Raw genomic sequence first — 21,401 nt, 5'->3', positions numbered from 1 at the left:
GGCGTTCACACGTTCCGCGCCTCCGCGCGAGGAGGAGGAGGAGGAGGCTGCTCCGAGCAAGAGGGACAGAGAGAGAGAGAGAGAGGGGGGGATACCTCTCGCCACGAAAGCGCGAAATATCACGGCTGATGTGGAGCGTTTCTCGATTCACCGTAGCCGAAGAATCGGATTATCGCGCTCATTCTGTCGCGCTATACGGCGGAAGCGACATTGTTTCGATCCAGCTGAACGAGAAAAAGCGCGTGTGTCAGGCGAGCGCGCATGTATCGCCTCTGAATGAATTCTGCGCGCATTCCCGGAACGAGAAGAACGGAGGAAGGAGGAACGCCCACTAGGAAAATAAAAACAATGCAATTGCGTGCGTTTATCTGGATTTTCTCTCGCAATTTCCGCGCCCCATCGGGGCACCATCTCGTCGTCGGAGATGCTTTCCGTCTGATGATGATCTCGTATGAACTTTTGTCACGTCAGTGAATATCGTCGTTAATTTCATGCTTAACGTGAGACCCCCTCGTTCTCGGCGTGATCGCAGATCAGCCCGGCGAAGGCTGGAAATTGTACGGAAAAATCAGACTGGTGGTCGGCAACGCGAGTACCTGCCGAGAGCGGGCCGCGGTCCTTGAAAAGGATAATCGAATCGCGAGCAAACTCAACTCCCCGTTCAGTAAGAATTCAGTTCTGCGAAAGGGAGGATGTTGTGTCGCCGGTCGAAAAGATACGCGGTGTATCCCGCATTATTAACCTCAGCCCCGTCTCACTGAGCGCCCTCTATAACCGTGCCCCCCTGCCCCTCCGTTAATAAATTCGCAGCTGCTGCGTGCGGAATAATTCCACCTGGCGATAACGACGTGTATCGCCGGGCGTAATTGTAATCAATGGATATTTTGTACAATATACGCACCTCTCGACAATACATCTTCTACGCGATACGTTGATGCTCCGTTAGAACGTTGAAATTAGATACGCGAGACGAAGATCGATGGCGTGTTTGCACACGTACGCGTGTGCGTCTGTGCGTGTGTTTTGCGTGGGCACCGCGATGTACACCTAAAAATCTCACGTCGTATCGAACATCCTTGCTCTCCAGGTTGTCCAAAATATTCCACACGGTCTCCGGCGAGAAGGACGGAGTGATGGAATTAGGGCGGAACGGATGGGAGCCGCGACACCTCGGATATTCTCGTGTTTCCTCGAGCGTTGCGCAAACGGTGTAACACCCCTCGCAAAAGAAGCGTAAAAACATTGAACGTGACCCGATTCACTCGACTCGGGTTATTCATAGCGGTACACGCGGAGTCTCCTCCGTCGCGGCGCGCCAAGACATCCGCGCCGCATCCGTATGCGTGCGTGCGTGCGTGCGTGCGTGCGTGCGTGCGTGCGTGTGCTGACCGAGTGGCGGCAGATTGAGGATGACGTAAGCGCGTTAAGAGCCCTGAAACAGTTAATTCTCGCCGTGCCGGCCTGGCCGTCGCTTAAACGATACGCCTGCCTACGCAGGCTATCTAACGTCGTTTTCATAGTCTCTCGATTGTGAAAGATAATTGAATTTCCCCCGGCGTTAACCGGATAATATATCGAGGTACTGTGCGTGTTTTATTCTGCGACGCCGCGCGCGCGCGCGGTGAACTTGGCGAACCGGCAGCGCGCGGAATTTCAGAGTGAAACTTACGGTTGATTTAATTAATGGCCGCCTAACGTAAAACTGATTAACTGGAAACTGTGGAAAAAGCGGAATCTCTCTTTCTCTCTCTCGTGTTTCTATTAAAAATCCCCCACTTTCTCTCCCTCTCTCTCTCTCTCTCTCTCTCTCTCTCTCGCTTTCGCTCTCTTCCTCCTCCTCGCATGTTAATGAGAGAGATAAAGGGTTAATTTTGCTGCGCTTCAACCGCAAGCTTTGTGAGTCTCTGTGCAAACCCGCCGCAAGAAAGAGAGGGAGAGGGTCTGAACATCACCAGGGGTTTCGCCTTAATTAACCGCCCTAAATTCGCGTGCCCGCATGAAGGGGGGGAAAAAGAATCTGCCAAAGAAGCGTTTCTCAGATTAGAGGCTCGCCTTTGTCTCGCCGCGCTTTTCAATGGGACTAATTAATTTTTCGTCTGCCAGTCGCGGCTGCGGCCGGCCGGCCAATTAGCAGCCGCCGCCGCCGTCGCCGCGTCGATTCCGCGAGATCGATTTTTCGCGCGAGATCCTTGCGCGAAACGTATCGGAGGCGTACCCGACCGCGGAGGGAGGCGGATAATCGCAGAAGAAAAATGAACCTCGGGTCCGGTATTGTCAGCGCGATGATTTAGCATTTTCCCCGTTTAATTATGATGTTCGTCACTTGACAATAAGGGGAGACAAACTTTTCAAGCGGCGCCGGTAGATGCTATAATCGCGGTTATTACGCGGAATCTTCAAAGAGCACACGCAGTCCTTTTCCGATCGCGGAGAAGCGATTGAGGGAAAATCGGATTTCCACGGATTAACATTCCGGTTAAAAAAAAGTAAGAAAAGGCAACACCTGGTGAATACGATTTATCAGAGCTTCTATCTGCGAGATTGATACGACTCGTTTGTCTCTCGTACGTTATTATTAAATCAGATGACGTACAAACCGATTGCGATAGCATCGACTGATAAGAAGAGCAGCCGGCCGGTCGGCGCGGCGGCTCCGAGTTGCCTGCGGAGGAAATCCTAGAAGAAGCGGCCGGATCGGTTTCCGCGGTCACGGGCAATATTTCGCCGCCGCGCGGATGCTTCCATGCAAATGTCGTGATCGATAACCTCCACCGCCGACGCCGATCGCGGCACTTCCCTTCCCTCCTCCGCCTCTCCTCTCCCCCGGCCTTTTTGCCCCAGCGTCTTTCGCGTTGGCGCAACGCGCGCGTTCTCGTCACTTTCCCGCCCGGGTGGGTTCTCCGGGGTGTTTACCCCCGAGCAACAACGAGCGAAGCCGTGCGAGATGCAAATTTCCGAATCAACAATTTAAAGCCGTCTAGCCGTTTAATTACGGGCCCCGCAATTTCTGCGCTCTCGCGCTGGCTGCGCTCGCGAGCTGCTGGCTGATTTATTTCCTCGCCGAGAGAGAGAGAGAGAGAGAGAGAGATAAGTTGTACGCGATGCGCGTTTATTCGCGGCAATTGCGAGCGCTTTGGAACGCGCTCGGCGATGAAGCGACGAAGAATTTCCCCTCGAAGATCCTCGGATCCTCCGATGCCGCGGCGATTGCGCGACTTTATATCGCTCGGTTACGCGCAAACGTTCCGCTGGATTTCGCGGTGGAGGAAAATGGCGACCGAGTGATTTTACTAGGGAACCGTTTGTTCACTCTCACCGACGTCTCATTCATCCGCTCTTGTCCTTTTCTATCATCCGACGGTATCATATATTATTTGCAATAAACGCTGCCGTGAGACTGAATCAGTTACGGCATCTTTCAGGGGAATTATCGAGGAGAGTCAAGACTTTTGCACTCTTCCAGTAATACTGCCGCGCGGAATAATTTCTCTTTCAGTCTGCGCGCCGCCATTTTGGCCAATTTCGAGCTGACTTTCCCGATGGGATCGCAACAATCGGCTAATCCCTTCACACGACTGATCAAGACTGTTCTTTAGATTGACTCGCGATGAAAAATTCGCGATGAAAAAAGAAGTCGAGCGGCGTCCGATGCGCCCGAGCTTGACAAGTAAACCTCGGGAGACATCAGACGCCGATTTGTTTCCAATTTTTTATAGTTATTTTTTGTGTCAAAATATAAAGAAATCTGAAGAAATTATCATTTCTAGCTTAAATTAATTTCTTCAATTTTTTCGAAATTTCTGAAGTTTTGCACAAGTACACTATTTTACATATATTTGAAACAGTATTTCTTAGAAATATATGTATCTGATTTGTTGAAACTTGCACACATATGTCGCCTATTATGAATCAGAACCATTTTGTAAAATTCAAAATGGCGGGTCTAATATGGCTGACGTTATTGTTGAAAAAGTGTTCAGTTTTATGCTACATTTGACATTGGGTAATCTTTCGTCTCACTATCCAGCAAGCTCATTTTAACATGAAAATCTGGTAAAAAATGAACAAGAAATGAACAAAAAGAAGAACAAGAAGAAAGACTTTTTTTCAGAAGACTTGCGCAAAACTTGAAGAATTTCGAAAAAAATTGAAAAAATTTTAATTTAAGCCAAAAATGATGACAGATTTCTTCATATTTTGACATAAAAAATAATTATAAGAAATTGGAAACAAATCGGCGTCTGACGTTTCCCGAGACGTTTACCTGCGAGCTCGAGTCGGATCTCGTTATTTACGCGAGACTCACCGCGGCTCCCTCCCCGCGTCGGGAGGGAATCGTTTGTAACGCGAAGGCCTCAGCGACGCGCACGTCCAATATTTTCATTAGAGCGAGATCGAGCGCCGATCGATCGCGCAGCTGACAGATGGAACGGGACGCGGCGCGTGACAGTCGTCGCACCGGGCGTCCGGTGCGCGACGCGACCAAGGTAAACGCGTATTACGCGCCATTGATTTTTCTCGCCGCTATTATAACGCGCCATTGAATCGCCATCCGTTGTGAGCGCGGCGCGGCATGCGGTGTCTTACCACACCCGGATTCGCGCGACACTTAATTGTCCCGTAGGTGCAGCGCGTGTGCTCGGCCAATATTTGCTCGATTGTCACACGCGTAATCGGTCGTCCCCTGCGGTGGCTCGCGTTAAAAGCCGGCGGCGACGCGCGAACAAAATTTCGCCTCGTCTCAGCGCTTTTTCGCCTCCTCAGCGTGTCCTCGCAATCGCGCGGCCGCCGGGAAATTCGCCGCGAACTTCTCCCCGTTCCGTGTACGTAACTCCCCGAGCGTCTGGAAGCGCGAAAGCGCCGCGGCGCTTCGACAATCTCCTCGTCGAGAAGAAATCGGTGAAACTGCTGGCAGCAGTAACATTGCGCCAGGTCAATCAATGTGCCAACTCCGGCCTGCCGCGGGCCGGGCCGTTCTGTGCGCGAGACCGCAGCGAATAAATACATATCGCGACACAGAGAAAGAGAAAGAGTGAGAGAGAGAGAGAGAGAGAGGGTCACACAGCATTCACGCCGGCACGTCAGAGCGACGACGTCGCGCGACGCACGTTGCATTATATCGAGAGCATAATTGGCCGCGTTATAACGCGCTCGCATTTAACGAGCCGACAAATGGAGCCCTTGCAAAATGCCCCGTCGTCGTCGACGAACAAAAAGCCGCCCCTGCCTGAGCCCCGCCCCGCCCGTCCGGCCCTTGGCACCGCGGCTAACATCTGTTACCCTCTGTCGCTAATTGTTATTGCACGTAGGACGGTGCGCGTTGGCCGCGCGGTGACGGCCATTAAACTTCCCCATTACATTATTGCCGCCGGGTCGGTCGATCGGTCGATCGGTCGATCGCGGTCGGTCGACCGGCGGTTTGAGGAGGCTCTTCTCGGCTGACGGGAACTTTTAACAGCGGCCACTTACGAGCTCGCTCGCTCGCTCGCGTTGCCGCGCGCGCCCGGCGACGATCTCCTCTCGCCGCGCTAAGAACGTGATTTATCCGCGCCGGCGGATTAAAAAACACGGGCACCGCGCGCCCGCGGTTACGCAACCTGCCTCCTGGCCCGCGACACGCACACACACACACACACCAAGTCTGTGTCTCTGTGTCGCTCTGCGCCGAATTCAACAGAAATAGGTGACTGACTGCGGCCAGATGTCTGCGCGCGCGGCGTTTACACAAACGCGTTTATTTTCGGTCGCGCGGTTCTTTTTGACGGAGCGCCCGCCTTCGCTTCCAGCGCTGCTCCCTCTTCTGTGCTTCTGCCTTCTTTCCCTCTCGGCTGGTCTCGCTGTAAACCGAATTCCGCAACGGAATAATCGCCGTGTGCAATTAGCACGGCGAACGTGTCACTGCGCTGTGAAGCCGCTGGCATGAGCTCGATTTTTGCCTCGACGTTGCCTCGACACGCTCTCCCCCCCAACGCGAACCCGCATTCGCACTCGGCAGATCTTACTCGGGCCTCTTTTTTGTGCGTTACAGGAGGATCTACCGACGGATCAGGCATGGAACCCATCACAACGATTGCGCAGTACAGTTAAGGTAAAGGAACTTTGCTCGTATACTCGGCGGCTGTGTTTCGTGATTAATGTGTCTAATTAACCCGCGCTGCGCAATTATTTAGTCAAGAGTCATAAGTCACTTCCGACGGAGATAGACGATTATTTCTTTTCTCCCTTCCGGGCGCTCTTTCTCGCGGGCTCGGGGAGCCAATAAGCCAATCACGCGGCACCTGAGAGCTCGAATAGCAAGTTGCTATTGACGAATATGAGAGTGAATCATCTAACTAGGTAGAGATTCTAAGATATCTCTGCCACTTTTTATGCGAGAGGGAAATATGTTTGCGGTATATTTTTATTATTATTATTATACTGAATATGAAACGAAGACAGACTGCTACTTTTCTAATAATTACTGCACCACGAAGTTATTTTTCCTTCTGAATTTTATCAACTCAGATTTTATAATTATATATATATATATATATATATATATATATATATATATATATATTGTAGTTTTTTAATTAGACTCGATTGCGAATGTTTCACGGGAATATTTCACGGGAGTAAATCCGCGAAGGGAAAGACACGGAGTTAGCTTACGGCGTAGCGCGATAATTTAATTACGCGTGTTCTTTGACTGTCGCGCTCGTCCAGCAGCATTTTCGCCGAGGCAGAATTATTATTACGCCGAAGGTAGGTTTTCTTACGCCTCGCGATCGATTAGAGTCGTCACGTTCAGACGTCGACGGTGATCCGCAGAGCCGGTGTACGGATACGATCGCACCTGTGAAACGACACCCACTCTGGCGATGCGATTCTCGTATACGCGTTAATTGCGGGTCATTGGGTCAATCCCCAACGGCTGGCTCGGGCGCGTTTCATGATGACGCGTCGACGGGCGATTTCCCAACGTCGCTCCACATATAGAGCCGACGGGACGCTGATGCCGCGGGAGCGCGGTTTATTAATAGCGCCGGATTTCCTTTTTTCACCAAGTTCAGCAAACGAATCTCAAGATCGCGCCTCGCGATATCAAATCACCGACGAGATAAGTCAGGAATTAATTTAACCGCCAATTAGAACCGCGCGAGGACGTCGGTGGCGAGTAATTATGTTTATTATCGTAGACGTATTATTACTATTATTCCGAAATAATTATTACGGACTAAGGGCCGATTGTGTTCCAACTTCGTGGTAAGTTAACTGATGGTTAAGTCATATCTCTGTTTTTGTCTAAGTTGAAGGAAAAAACGAAGACAAACATATGATTTAGCTATATCAGTTAACTTACCAAGAAGTTGGAACAACCGGGGCCCTCATTGCTGCAGAATTACAAAGTTACTACTTCGTGCCACTAATTATTTGTTTAGACGTGATATTTAGCTCTTGACGGTTTATACACATCTTGAATGACTATAAACTATATAACTTTGCGAGTCCAAACAACGAAGAAGAACATCTCGAGGAAACGTACGCATTGCCAAGTTTAGGGTCACGGTCTTTCCTCGGCGGCTTCCGATTGGACGCCAAGCGTCGCGCGATAAACTCGTCGTCCGAGAACGAGCGTTTGAATTCGCGCTCGCGAGTGAAAGTGTGAATGACGTGTGTGTGTTCCTCGCGAAGAGTTGGCGACGCCGCGGACGAAACAGTATCTCTCATGAGAGATAAGACGAACGACGCGTCCGCGATTCACGAGATAGCAGCATTCTCGCTCGTCGGGTAATTGCTTTTTTTCTCGCTCGCGTGCGCCCTCCCTCTCTCTCTCTCTCTCTCTCTCTCCTTCTCCCTCTTTCCTTCCCCGGCGCCCTTTCGACATATCGTGGGAAAAATATATCGATCGCGGCTGGCGCGGCTGCAATCGTACGGGCGTGCAATACTGAGCGGTAACACGAGCGCGGCTTCGGGGAACGCTGCTGCCAGCCCGAAGAAATTTATTACATTCTCCATTTTCTTAAAGCAATGTAAAAAGCGATACCTCGAAATAGAATAACTTCGGAATAAATCATCTCGTTCGCGCGCGCGCGAGAAATGATATTTTCGTAATTCCTCCCTTGCCACGAAGTGACTCGTTCTCGATACGCAAAGCGGATATTTTCTATAATAATTGTCTTTTATTTCTGCCTTCTTCGCCGCGCGCGAATCTTGTCGTATTACGATATCGCTGCAACCGCGCTCGCAGTACGCTTCGTTTAAAAGGCAGAGCGGAGTGAGACGAGCTGTGAGGCAATAATGAAATTGTCAAGAGTCGAGTTTTGAAATTCAGACCACGAATTTGGACCGAATTTCGCGACGGAAGTCGACTTCACCTCCGCGCACCCGCGCGCCCGCGTGCGCGATAAAAGTTATATATTAGCTCTCTCTTCCTCTCTTTCTCGGCGAGCCGCCCCTCTTCCCTTCCTCCCTACCTGTACCCTCGTACGTTACATCGCAACCCTCAGGTGAGAGACTTAATGCAGTTAGTCGTACGCGGGAAAGAGAAAAGTTTCGGGCGATATTCGCGCGTTTTTCCCGGAGATGAAACTTCCACCGTACGTAATAATTTTTCTCGCGCAAATGCGAGAGCAACGACGACGACGGCGGCGGCAGCGGCGACTCTCTCGCAGTTCGCGACAATAGCAGTCGCGCGTCCTTGATTTTCGAGATTATTAACTCGCCGGCGAGAAATATCGCTACGACCGTTAAGTAGCCGTTAAGACGAAAGAAGCAAAAAGATCGGCACCTTTCCACGCCGATTTCACTCCACGTCGCGCGTGTCGCAACGTATCACGCGTGTGCCGGCTTTCTATTGTTTTCAAATCAAGCATTCTTTCTCTCGCCGCGCCGGCGCGACGGTGTTTTCGCAAATCCTGCCGAACGATACGCGGAGTATAAGCGGAGTGTTTTTCGCAATTATCTTTTTTCCTCTCTCTCTCTCTCTCTCTCTCTCTCTCTCTCTCTCTCTCTCTCTCTCTCTCTCTCTCTAGCGTGACGAAGAAATTCGCAAGGCGCCTGCGATGCAAGTGCGCGCGGCGCCTCGTTCAAAAGTGGACCAGAGTTGAACAAATTAATCGCGCGCAAACGCATCCTTGCGCACTCTTGCGTAGCTATTCATAGCTCCTTAAGTTACATCCCGAAGCGCCTGTCGTTCAGTATCACGCGTCTGCCGCCGGCGCTTTCCAAACGAAGCATTTCTTGATGCGGAATATCGAGAGAAAGAAATATCTACTAAACAATGAAATAAACAAAACATTATTTGATGGGTGTTCTGATGACACGTTCATTTGCCGATATAGATATGCTTTTGTGCTGAGAACATATTTTCATCGACGGAAAGGAAAACTGTAAAATCTCCCTAAAACCAAAGCTTTTCACGAAAGCAATAGTTTAATATCAATCAAAATCGAAGAAAACATTTTCTCAAGAAAATTTAAACAAAAGAATTCGGATCGCAATGAACATGTCGTCGGTGCTCGAATCGGATGAATATTTCTCCGTTTCCTGCATATTTTTTCTCTCCTAGTAGCTCTCCCTCTCTCTCTCTCTCTCTCCCTCTCTCTCTCTCTCTCTCCTCTCGCGGTGATCCGCCTTTCCTTTCGCCGGGACACAAGGGAGCCTCGTCGTTTATAATTGTTGTAACGCGTTTGCGATGCAAATGTGCGCGGTACTTGGTTGAAAAGTGGACCAGAGTTGAACAAGCTGATCGCGCGCAAACGCGCCTTTCGATCGCGCCGCGAAGGTGCTCTCGGCGTGTATTTTTTCGAGTCACTTACATCGTGAAGTGAAGCGCCTCTCGGCCGAAAGCGCGAGCTGTTGTTGCCGAGCGTACGCTCGCAATAATTGGCGTAGGAAGTCTCATACATAATTCTTTGTGCATTCGAGTCGATAAAACGCGTCCGTCATGCGTCTGCCGATCGGAACTGCCGCGGCAAATACGATTGCGCAACTCTCGAGGGGAGGCCGCGAATGCATTTTTCATCGTATGAATAACGCAGGGCGTAATTCATTATACACATATATATATATATATGTATACGTCGGAAGTACTTCGCTGACAGCATTTTCGTCAAGATGGCGAGAGAAACACCGCCGGGAATGCACCGTTTGGCAGGATTCGCCGCGATCAAAATGAATTATAAGCTTCCTCGCGCGGGCGCGCGGCAATTTCAAAACAAAGAAGACTCTTGGAGTCCCTCCAAAATTCCGACGCTTCGTCATCGAGCTTTTCGTCGGCCATATTACGCGAAAGGGTCGTAAATACGTTGTGTTGAGAAGCGCCTATCTATCTCTCCTTCGCGTTTCGACGATTTCATAAAATTAAAAATAGAGACTGGAAGTCGCGCGAGAGGCGATCATCTCAGGTTCTCTCGTTCTTTCTCTCGGTCACACACTAATCCATCTCGCTATCAACGAGAAGGGAAAATGACCTCGTGAGAGAGCATCGACGACGAGAAACGTTCACGAGACGCACGAGAATGCCGCGAATGCAGCATCGTCGCTGCTCGCGTCTGGATGATGCTTCCGATGCGGCTCACGTCACCGCATCGCGGATTCAGTTGGCAAAGGTTGATGCGGACGAGCGAGATAATAGACGGCCGTGCGAAAGAAATGAAATGTTCTTAATGAACGAGAACGCAGCGTGTGCGGCGTGTATTCGTTACGCGCGATGAATAGCGCGGCATTCGGGGTGAGTGGCGAGCGCGCGTGAGCTTTTAACCCGCTTGAAACGCACGCGCCGCCGCCGAATCATGGGCGAATAGAGTGCTCCTACTGTTGTGGGAAAAAGGGAAAGGCAAGAGGGGGTGGGTTCAGCGGTCGCGTCGAGAGACAGGGCGAAATTCTCCTCGCGATTCAGCAGCGACGCGGGGATCTCGGCTGTTCCGACGACGAACACTCCCGTCGAATTCGAAATAAGCGCGATTATCGCCGGGAACAATCGTGCTGTCACAATCGGGAGAGAATGATAAATAGATGGATGGATAAGTGCATTTGTTATCACTCCGGAGGTCTTGCGTCCTCCGAGAGCGCGCGCGCGCGGCAAGGAGATTCCATGGGAATCTCGGAGAGGAATTTTCATGAGATTACATGAGGAGAATCTCGTCGAGATACATAAAGCAAGAACGACGATGAGAATAGAAATGGGAATGAAGCGCGAGAAAAAGACAGAGAGGAAGGAGGGAGGGCGGCAGCAGCGGCCGGTCGATGTCGCCGAATATTCCGCGAGGAAAATTCTAAACACGCCGACCACGGCGGAGAGATTTACGCGCGTTATAGATTGGAATGAAATTGAAAAGTTGGCGGGACTGTGACGCGCGGCCGAATTAAAGTTTCGCCGAGGAAATACCGGCGCGAAGTTTCATCAAGACCGCCGCCACTCACCTACGCTCGCCGCCGTCGGAGGGGGAAAGCGTGTTCTAAACGTTTGTTCGCATTAATATCGCCCGGATAATTAGGTCGCCGAGGCGCCTCGCGAGATTGCGCCAGTAGCGCGCGGCGAATGCGAATTGAGAAACAAAAGATCGCCCCCTCCTCCGCCTTCGACGTGTTTACGAGAAGAAATTCTCTCCCCCTTTCCTCGCCTCGCGCTCGCCGAGATTGAATTTTCGACGCTCTCTTGACGAACGCTCTTGCTTGCTTGCTTGCTTTCTCTCTCTCCTCCCTCCCTCCCTCTCTCCTCTTTGTATTTTTTGAATATTCATACTTGCAAAGTATGCACACACACACACACACACATGCACGCTCGAAGCGTTTCCTATTTTCTGTTCAATTCTAATGTCGAATGAAAGTCAGAAGCGATATCTGAGGAAACTGGGATCGGGCAGGGCAGATTTAATTGGCACGCGTCTATGAAACGTTGCGCTTCTAATCGAGACCCGCATAAATCTTCCAGTCGGAAGTCCCAATTAGATCGCAGAAAATTTTTCACACACGAGGCCGGAAGTGTCGCGTCTCTGCAAAAGTCACTTTGTGTCGTCAGCGCGGTGTCCTCGTCGCGATACGGTTGTATTGAATATCAACCGAATTAAAGGACTTTGCGCACGTCGTCGTTGTCGTCGTCATCGTCATCATCGTCAACGCGGGCTGCGAGCCGACGTAAAAGCAAATACCGCGGACGCGCACAGGCCGTTCACACGTGGAAACGGCGACGGCGGGAGAACGAAATAACCTCTGGCGGGTTGCGGAGAGAACCGTAAGAGAGAATGAGGAGCGAGCGGCGGGGCGAAAACAACAAAACGGTGGTGCGACTTGCGGATGTTGCGCCACGTGCGAGCCAGCTTCCAGATCGCAGACAAGCCGCGGGCGCGGGAAGAGATGTGGGAACGAACGCGCCCTCTCTTTTCCGTTCGCGCCACGCGACGTGTTTTCGCCGTTGGCGCGGGATAAAGGAGCGGATATGATCCTGCCGCGCGAACCTGCCTTCTTCGGCCTTCGTCCTTCTCATAATTCTCGGGCGCTCGCGGATGCTCGTTCCGCGAGAGTTTACGGTGCACCTATAAATTCCCGGCGAGCTTGAACGAATAAAGAGCCGGTGCGCGTTAAGACGGAGGCCGCGACGCTTAACGTAGGGCCGCCGCGAACGCGCCTGTGTATATTTAGTGGTGCTCTCCTCGAAGGGATTTCACAGCCTTGAACTGGATCATATCGAGGTCGTGGGCGCTCGCTCGTCGTGCCGGACGAAGTGCAGCGCGAGAAACGCGCGTCGAAATTTCGCAAGATCCAGCCAGAAGCAACTTCGGTCTCGCTCGGAATGCGAGCGAACTTGCAAACTCGAAATAGGCCGATTATATTGATTATTAGGACACTCCGGGTTTAGGATCGCACTAATGTATCGAAAAATGTATTGTTGCGTGAATCAGAATTTTGTCGTAACAACAAAATAATTTGGTTAAAATATGCCCGACGAAACTGTTTAGTTCCTGTAAACAAATATCTCGTTTGATTACGGTTTGTTCGTATAACGTAATACTTTTTGTCATAGCAACCAAAAAGCTTGAACTATATGAATTTTGTTAAAAATACTATAATTTTTTCTTAATATATAAAATCTAAATTTTAGTGCACAGAAAGACAAAATAGTATCCATTGGGCATTATTTTAGTTTATGTAAAATAATATTTCGTTATTATGTAATTTTTATGGATAAAATAACTAAAATGCTTAATTTTTATATATGAAGTCTAAGAACAAAATCATTTGGTGGCCAGAGAACAAAGCAGAAAAATATATTTAGTTGAGACAACCAAATATTTTGTTGTATAAAACAAGATATTTGGTTGCCATTAAAAAATGCCTCGACTAAACAGTTTTGTTAGAGACACTACATTTTTTTCCCTAGTTTTGCAGGAATCCTGCAAAAACACGCATTCTTCTTTGGGCGGGTGAAACTGATACTTGATACTTTTACCTTCTAATCAAAATTAAAATGAATAATTAACACTGTTGTATTGAAAAACGAGGGAAAGCGCAGTTTTTACGCCAACTATATTGAAGTTTCTATAATTAAAATAAAGGAAAAGAGTAAATTTTGAAAAATAAAATAAAATTTAAAAATAAAAAGTAAAAGGCAAAGAAGTGTCGAGCAACGAGTGTTTGTGCTTTTTCAACATTCATGCGTTTCTTACTTCTCGTTCAATTCTGATGTGAAATGAAAGTCGAAAGCAATACTTGGGGAAACATTGAGCCTCTGTTTGGATTTCCCAATTAGAATCGCGTCTATGGAACGTAATCATTTTTAATCGGAATCTATATAGATTTCCCAATCGTAGTCTCCGAGATTTTATCCGAGAAATCGAGCCGGATTCCAAATTGGATCCGAGGAAATTTTTACACGCATTTTTTATTATCGCGCGCAGTGCCGGAAAGACGCGGCGTCGCGTTTGCGAAAGTCATTTCGCGCCGTTCTCGGATTGATGAGGTATTGAATATTCACCCGAATTAAACGCATCTGTTGTCGCAATCGATCTAAAAATACGAGCAGAATGTCGCCGCAGCGTCGAAGTAGAAATAGAATTGTGGGCACGAACGATTCGGCTATCATCCGCTGATTGGTATTTACTGCCTTCGTATGTCGATGCACCGTGTTTACGCGATGCGTAAAAGAATAGCGCGCAAATAGACAATTAATGCCGCTGCATAATGAGTCATGAACAGAGAGGCGATTTCGATCGAGCGATATAAATGATTTAACAGCCGCGCGTGCTGCATTTATTTAATAACGCGCGCGCCAACTGAATGCAGACGTGCTCGCGCATAGCGTGGATATTTCTGCCAATCGGGGAATCTCCGAACAATTCAGATTTCATTAAAATCTAGTTGTATCCGTTGTATACATCCGTTGTATACATTTTCCCGATATCGCATGGCGGGCGAGGCTGCGAATGGAAAACCGAACACGCTCTCTCTCTCTCTCTCTCTCTTTCTCTCTCTCTATCTCTCTTCGGGTTCACCGTCGATAGAGATCTCGCAGCGTCTCCGCCGAGAGTAAGTAAGATATTTATTTATTTTGTTTAATCGCGTATCACGCTTCTACGAGAATCGCGACAGATGGGCGTAATCGTGGTTACGGCCGTTATTAATGGCAGTTGAGCGCGATTTGTTCCGCAAGACAGAGCGAGACGACCCGGGACGAAGAGATCGACCCGTCGCTTCGCCGTTAACAAACCATTTTTCTCGCTTTATTCCCCTGCTACCCACGCCTTTCATTTCGCTTACGTCAATTCCGAATTCAGCGTGGGCGTGCCCGTCGTCTCGGTCGCGTGTATATCGCGCGCGTAACACGAACGATACACATGCAAATGCGCGGCAGGCAGGCACAGTTGTGGTGGGACATGTGTGTGTGTGTGTGTGTGTGTTGCAAGCGCGCGTACGTACCAAATTAAGAAAGAGAAAGTCGGCTCTTTCCATCTACGGAAAATCGAAGAATATTTATGAGAAAATCAGTACACGCGTCCCCAAGATCGAAGACGATAGCTCTCCCTCCCTCTCTCTCTCTCTCTCTCTCTCTCTCTCTCTTTCTCTCTCGTAACGTTGAAATGTGAAATATTATAGTTTGATTTGGCAAAGGAAAGATGAACGAAAGCCTGTACGCGATGCGATGAATAATTTGTGCAATAAATTATCGCACTTTAACGCTTATTGAAGGAACTAATTGGTCCTTCTGCTTCTTCTTGAAAAGAAACTCTCAGAGTATCAAAGGTTCTTGATAATTATATTTATATTTATGCTTGCAATTTTTGATAATTATATTTATGCACCTTATTTACTGCGTGATAATGAACCCCGGGAACGCATCGTGGTCTTTGAACATTTATCCGTCGCGCGTCTCTTGCACTTTGTGGGTATTATGTATCTCTTCTCGCACGTTTCAAGCGCATCTCACGCTCGTTTCGAGGTCTTTTTACTTTCGCCGCGAGAAATATTCGCCCGCCGTGTGGTCGTATTTGCGTCCCTCCCGCTTTAACGGTAACGGTAAAACGGCGCGACCTATCTCTCGTCTTTAATACTCTTGACCTACTTAAGCATATTTGGTATGCACGGTCATCGGTGTACAAAATGCATCCCAAGCTCCCTTTGTTCCGACGACCCTGGCTGCGCCGCGACGGAGCTCTTCCGCTCCGGTTTTCTCAAAACGGTTTCATCGCCGGTAGCGGTCCGTGTCATTCGATCGCGTCCACCATCACTCCCTCTCTCCGCGCTGGTAAAATAATATTTATACCGAAATCGCGTCGTAACAGCGGCGTCGACTTGATGGCGCACGAGGAGCCAGAGTCCAATCTTCGCGTCTCAAATTACGAAACAGCCCCCGTCTCGAGGGGGGTATCTAAAGAGTTCTAAAGAGTCGCAGGGCAACCCGAAACTCTCTTCGAATCACGTCCAATGCAAATTTAGAGACGTATGTGCGTGCGAGGAAATCTGATGAATCGCGGATCCTTCCATCGAAAGATCCTTGAAATCAGAAATCTCGGACGAAGATATACCTCGAACTCGCATATTTTTGTGAGTTACTCGAGTAAAAATTTACAATTTGTTTAAATCGAAGTTACTCAAATCACGTTCAAATATTCAATAAATATGAGAATACATTCGAGATGTTTGTACGCGCGAAAGAGGAAGTCTCGGGAGTCGCGGATTTCAGAGATCTTCAGAGATATTCAGAGGTGTTTGAAAATTAGTCAAGACCTCTTGAGCCAAGACGCGCCTCGGTTTCACACATTTTTGTAAATTCCCGGGACCATCTTAGCCGGTGGTATAGAGTCCAAGTTCTTTCGCATCCGGAAGACGGAGAAATGTGCACTCGCGCTCGCGCCGCGTGAATGCCGCGGCACTCGTAAATTCCCCCGTTGGGAATGTGTGCGACGACAACGTTCACTTTTACTATTCGCATGAAATCACGTTATCCACACCTACGGGAACGTTATCGAGCGGGCGAACACGCGATTCTATAATTACAGGCGCCTTGCATTTTGCAGTCGGCCGGCTACGCGCGCCTTCGCGCATTTGTCACGCGAGCAGAATTTAACGTATGCGCGCGAGATGTTAATAATCGGAAAAATCTCGAAGGCGAGCGGCTCCCTCGCCCCCTCCCTCCTCCCCCGTTTTCATCGCTTGTCTTCGACATTCCTTTGTTATTCGCGCTTTCGATTCGCGTGTGCTAAATTTCGTTCACGCGATGCTGAATTCGGGACAGTTTTCTCGAGTCGAAAATTCGTCCCTATTTTCGATCGAAACTGTTTAGTATTCATAAATTCTGGGTGATCAATCTGGCGATTTCATTTATGTAGAAACTGGAGTCTTAATCAGCGCGTCTGAGAAAGTAAAACGCACAATTTGTAGTTTCTCGAACGGACCTCTCGGCAGAGCTGTCGGTTAAACACAACAAAAGGGCCGTGATGTGATGAAGCTTTACAGTATCAAACGAACGTATTAAGTGGAATATTGAGATCGAAAGCAGGGTCAACATTTGGACTCGTGCAATCGAAAGAGATCGATGCAGACCTCGATATATGAAATTAGCAATTAAATAGAAGTATAAGCGAAATTTCGACTCGGCTTGCGATCCGCATCATACACTGAGAGAAAAGTATATGATATTTGGAATTATAATGATATAGTAATTAAATTATAGTCCGAAATATCACATTTATAGTAAGTATTACCATAATATCGGTAATAATTACGATATAGGCATAATATAACCAACCATATAATATTTTTACTAAGAATTATAGTAAGTTAAACTAAAATTATTGTATGGATACAAATATAAAACGGTAGATAAAGTAACTCTTTCATATAGTCAATATTACCAGAATATTCGCTAAGTGATGGATGACAGATGTAACTATATGAATATTAAATCTCACTATATTTGTGAATGAGAAATTACCATATATGTGGCAAAAGTAACTAAACAATTATTTAAGACAATCATTGACTATATATTTGTGTTTATTCTACTATATTTTGCAGGTTCCACCAACTATAAAAATATGGTTGACGCCAAAATGAACTATAAAATATAGTCAGGTTATAGTTAATTCAGCTATATTTTTCTATCAGTGTATTTTAACACTTAAAAAACTTCGCTCGACCGCGAATAATGGCGATCTTCTCAAGCGCCGCCGTGAGAGGTGGAGCGCGTGTCGCAATTTTTATTTTATTACAAACCACTGAGCAAATCGCGCTCGAGCCACTCGTCTCAGCTGATTGCGTATGTACTTCCGCGTGTTTACTCGTCGCGAAGACTCGAGGAGAATCCGGTTGAGACAGTCGGGTGACTAACTAAAGGCCCATCTACAATGGCTGCAAGAATAAGGTTGTAAGCGTAAGCGGTAAGAAATGGACCAACCATAATCGATTATTCTTACAATAATCGATTGTGGTTGGTCTATTTCTTACTGCTTACGCTTAGAACCTTATTCTTGCAGCCATTGTAGATGGGCCTTTAGACTAACTCCTTTTCTCGCAAAATACCACCGACTCGCTCCTGCCTTGGATTGTCCACTCAGCTCCACAATGGTCCGTCCCTTCGTTCCGAAAATTCTCTCCTGCCGTTGATTCGTGTCGACCCACGCATTTGTCACGGTGATTTCTAGCGAATGTATCCCAAGTCCCCGGAAGTGTTTTCAATGTCTCTCAGGGGAGAGCCGGCCCTTTTCTACGTGGCGTCATTTTCACTTGAATATCTCTTCGAAAAAGAAAGGAGATAAAAAAGATAAGGGCAAGGAGAAAGATATTTCCCCACTAATACGGCCATATATATATATATATATATATATGCATATTATTGATTTATTACTCGCGAAGTAAGAGGCATAAAATCAGGTTTCCCCGCGACGTGATGATCTCTCGCGCGAGAAATAACGCGTCGTCCTCCTCATACGAAGATCCTGCCGAGGGTCGGTCTCGGCTTTTCACGCCGGGGGCCGACGGATATATTCGATTACCGGAAGTGATTCCCTTATGCCGGAGCTCTCGCTGGTGGAATTTAATGAGCGACATTATCGGCCATGCTCCTTTTATATCGGTCTCTTCCCCTTTTATCGCTCGCTCCTCCTCGCTCGATCGCGAACAAACGGCCGCGTTTCTCCGAGACAAGGACTTACTCGCGTATGTATGCGGGGGGAGCAGGGGAAAGGAAGAAGGAGAAGGCGCCGCGACCGCCGCGGTCAGAAATAACGTTTCCTCAGGGCGGAATTGTCTCCGCTATATATCAGCCCCGCCGTCGGACAATAAAGCAGCGGAGGGCGGCCGCGTATAGATTCGTACCCGCCGCCGTCGCCGTTCCCGAGATGCATCGAGAGAGAGAGAGAGAGAGAGAGAGAGGACGTTCGATCTCCATGGCGGGGTGAAATATCCGGTCGATCTCTGGCTCCGTCGAGCGAATATTCTCCGGCCGACGGTGTATTTTTAGTAGCCGCGAGAGCGGCTTTCCCTTCTCCCCCTCCCCTCCCTCCGCCCATCTCTCCTCCCCTCTCTCTCTCTCTCTCTCTCTCTCTCTTTCGCTCTCGCCCCCTTCGCCGTTTTTCTCCGCGGGTCTGCGAGGATCGCACGCGATCGACACGTCGACGGTCCGCTCGCGGCTCATTGACTCTTGAAAATGCCCCTGCAATGTCTGAAGAAAAACCGGCAAAGTAGCAAGGTGCACAAAAGAGCCACTCCCTCCCTCTGTCCCCGCCTCCCTCTGTATCCTGTTGGTTTTTTCCTCCTCGTTCTTCTTTTTCCTCGGCGAGGCCACACTGCGCGTCTCCGCGATTATTGTGCGCAGGATATTCCGCGACTTCCGTGGCTCGATGCGAATTCTTTGGACAATTCGGAGCATCGATCCTTCCGGTTAGGTTAGGTCAGGTTGTGTTAAGCTCTCGGTGTAACAAATATCGAGATGGCGATAACGCGTTTACGAATCGTCGGAGTATCAGGCGTGGGCATATTTCTCCTTTGTTCCTCGATGGCGTTAGTTCCGTTGCTTGCGGTGAATAATTAGTGGACGTTTTTCTCAGATAAAATATCTGGCGTTCAAGACGCGATGGTATAGACGCGATTCAGCAAATCGTGCGATTCTCAAGTCTGAAAGATTTTTACTTGGAGTGGCTCGATGTTTGTTTGCAGTGTCGTACTTCATCTGGCTCGAATAGCTTAATTCAGACGCGCGCGCGCGCTCGAAAGGCTCGCGTTTGATACGATAGGGAAAGTACGCCGGCGCGCGATAAAAAACTTTGCTTTCAGGATGATGTCTGCGTGTCCTATCAGCGATCGACGCGTACTTCAATTAAAAATTCAAGCACGTTTTTGACGAGCTCTGATGCTTGAAATCAAGGATCACGTATTCGAAGTAGAGGGAAAGACACAGCCAATTATCAGAGATCTATCGCGGAGTAAGAATAAAAAGAAAAAAAAAAAACGCGCCGCCGCCATCTCGCCGCTACTGCTATAAAACCTGACTTTCTTCTGTTGGGGAAACCGATAATCTCTTATCTTTTTATGCTCGGTTTCTCCAACGACGGCTAGTTATTTCTCAGGTAACCGGACCTTTCTTCACCCGCCTTTACCAGCGACAGCTACATTTTCTCGAATAATCGTTACCTGTTCCATAGAAACACGTCATTTTTCTTCTCCCGCCAGTCTTGACTAATTAGTTGACATTTGCTTCACTGTTGTTCTCTTTTATCTCACATTTATGTAGGGCAATATCGCGAGTGACGCAAAATTTAGTTCTCTTAATAAAAATTTTCTTCCGCATGAAAGAAAGCGGACTCTTGCGAAACATTCGTGCGTTTAATCTGCTCAGTCTCTCTCTCTCTCTCTCTCTCTCTCTCTCTCTCTCGTTTTTTCTCTCTTTTTTTCCCTCGCGATATATCTCCTTCATAAAACTACGTCGAAGGATAAAATGTAAATCTGAATTTCTGCTAATAAGTTCCTGCCCATAGCGAAAAACGGGATTGCAACATCGGCTTTCGCCGCAGTTCGCGCAGCGTCATGGTGGTTTCTTTTTGTTATTATTATTCCCGGTATACACGGCGCGCATTTTGAGGCGCGGTCTCAAAATGCGCGCGCTCGTCGAAGACACGTCCGGCCGCCTATCTGCTCGCCCGAAGAAGTAATTTAACTTTTATCGCTAATATCTCGCGCGCCCCGCGAGCGACTCGCGCCTTTCGTTCGCGCCGACCGTTTGTTCTCCTCTCCCCTCGCCGCCCATCCTCTCCTCTCCCACTAGCCTTGAAGATTTGCACAATCGGACTACAAACGGCATCTCGAGAGTCCCATCTCCCACGGCCGCTTGAAACTAGGAAGTGTCGTTCCACTTTCCGCTGCATCGATAAAACCAATTCTCGGGACGATACATAGGCACGCACACACACACACACACACATACACACACTTACATGCGCGCATAGGTACGTGCATATATAGTATGCGAGGTAGTTCAATCGTTTTCGCGAAAACGGGGCCTCGTTCAGTCGGGTATATAACGAGGTAGAGTCCGCCACAGAGAGGAAAAGAGAGAGAGTGAGCGGCGGCGAGGTCAGAGTTCGAAGTACTACTTTCCCTCCCCCCCTCTCTCTCTCTCTCTCTCCTCCCCTCTCTCCGTCTCTCTTTCTCGGTTATCTGGTCCGTCGGTTTTGCATGTGAAACGCCGCCTCGCGTGACAGAGCTCGGCTGGATTGTTGGCAGATATAGGACGACGATGAAGATAGTTTACTCGCTCGCATGCCGGTAAATAGTTGCGGCACGTACGGCCCCCCCCCCCCCTCCCCCACCTCGCCCTCATCCTGTCGCGTTTTCCGCGCGCGGCTCTTTCGCGCACTTAAATAATAATACGCTGAGGTAATACGCATTAATCAACACTATCGGAGGACAAGCCACTTCGTCGTGGG

The 21,401-nt window shown here is 48.6% G+C and overlaps 1 protein-coding gene across 2 annotated transcripts in view; it reads left to right on the top strand.

The window, feature by feature from the left end:
- LOC105192351 (uncharacterized) overlaps window positions 1–21,401 on the top strand; it is a 277,535-nt gene that overhangs the window by 62,048 nt on the left and 194,086 nt on the right. For both annotated transcript variants that reach the window (XM_025307167.1, XM_025307166.1), the window contains exon 2: window positions 6,029–6,088. The gene's annotated coding sequence lies outside the window, so the exon portion shown is untranslated. The remainder of the gene's footprint in view (window positions 1–6,028; window positions 6,089–21,401) is intronic.

Source organism: Harpegnathos saltator, unplaced genomic scaffold, assembly GCF_003227715.2.
Source record: "Harpegnathos saltator strain DR-91 unplaced genomic scaffold, Hsal_v8.6 scaffold835, whole genome shotgun sequence".
NCBI classification, from domain to species: domain Eukaryota; kingdom Metazoa; phylum Arthropoda; class Insecta; order Hymenoptera; family Formicidae; genus Harpegnathos; species Harpegnathos saltator.
Note: the sequence above shows the minus strand (reverse complement) of the source record. Positions and strands in the feature narration are given on the sequence as shown.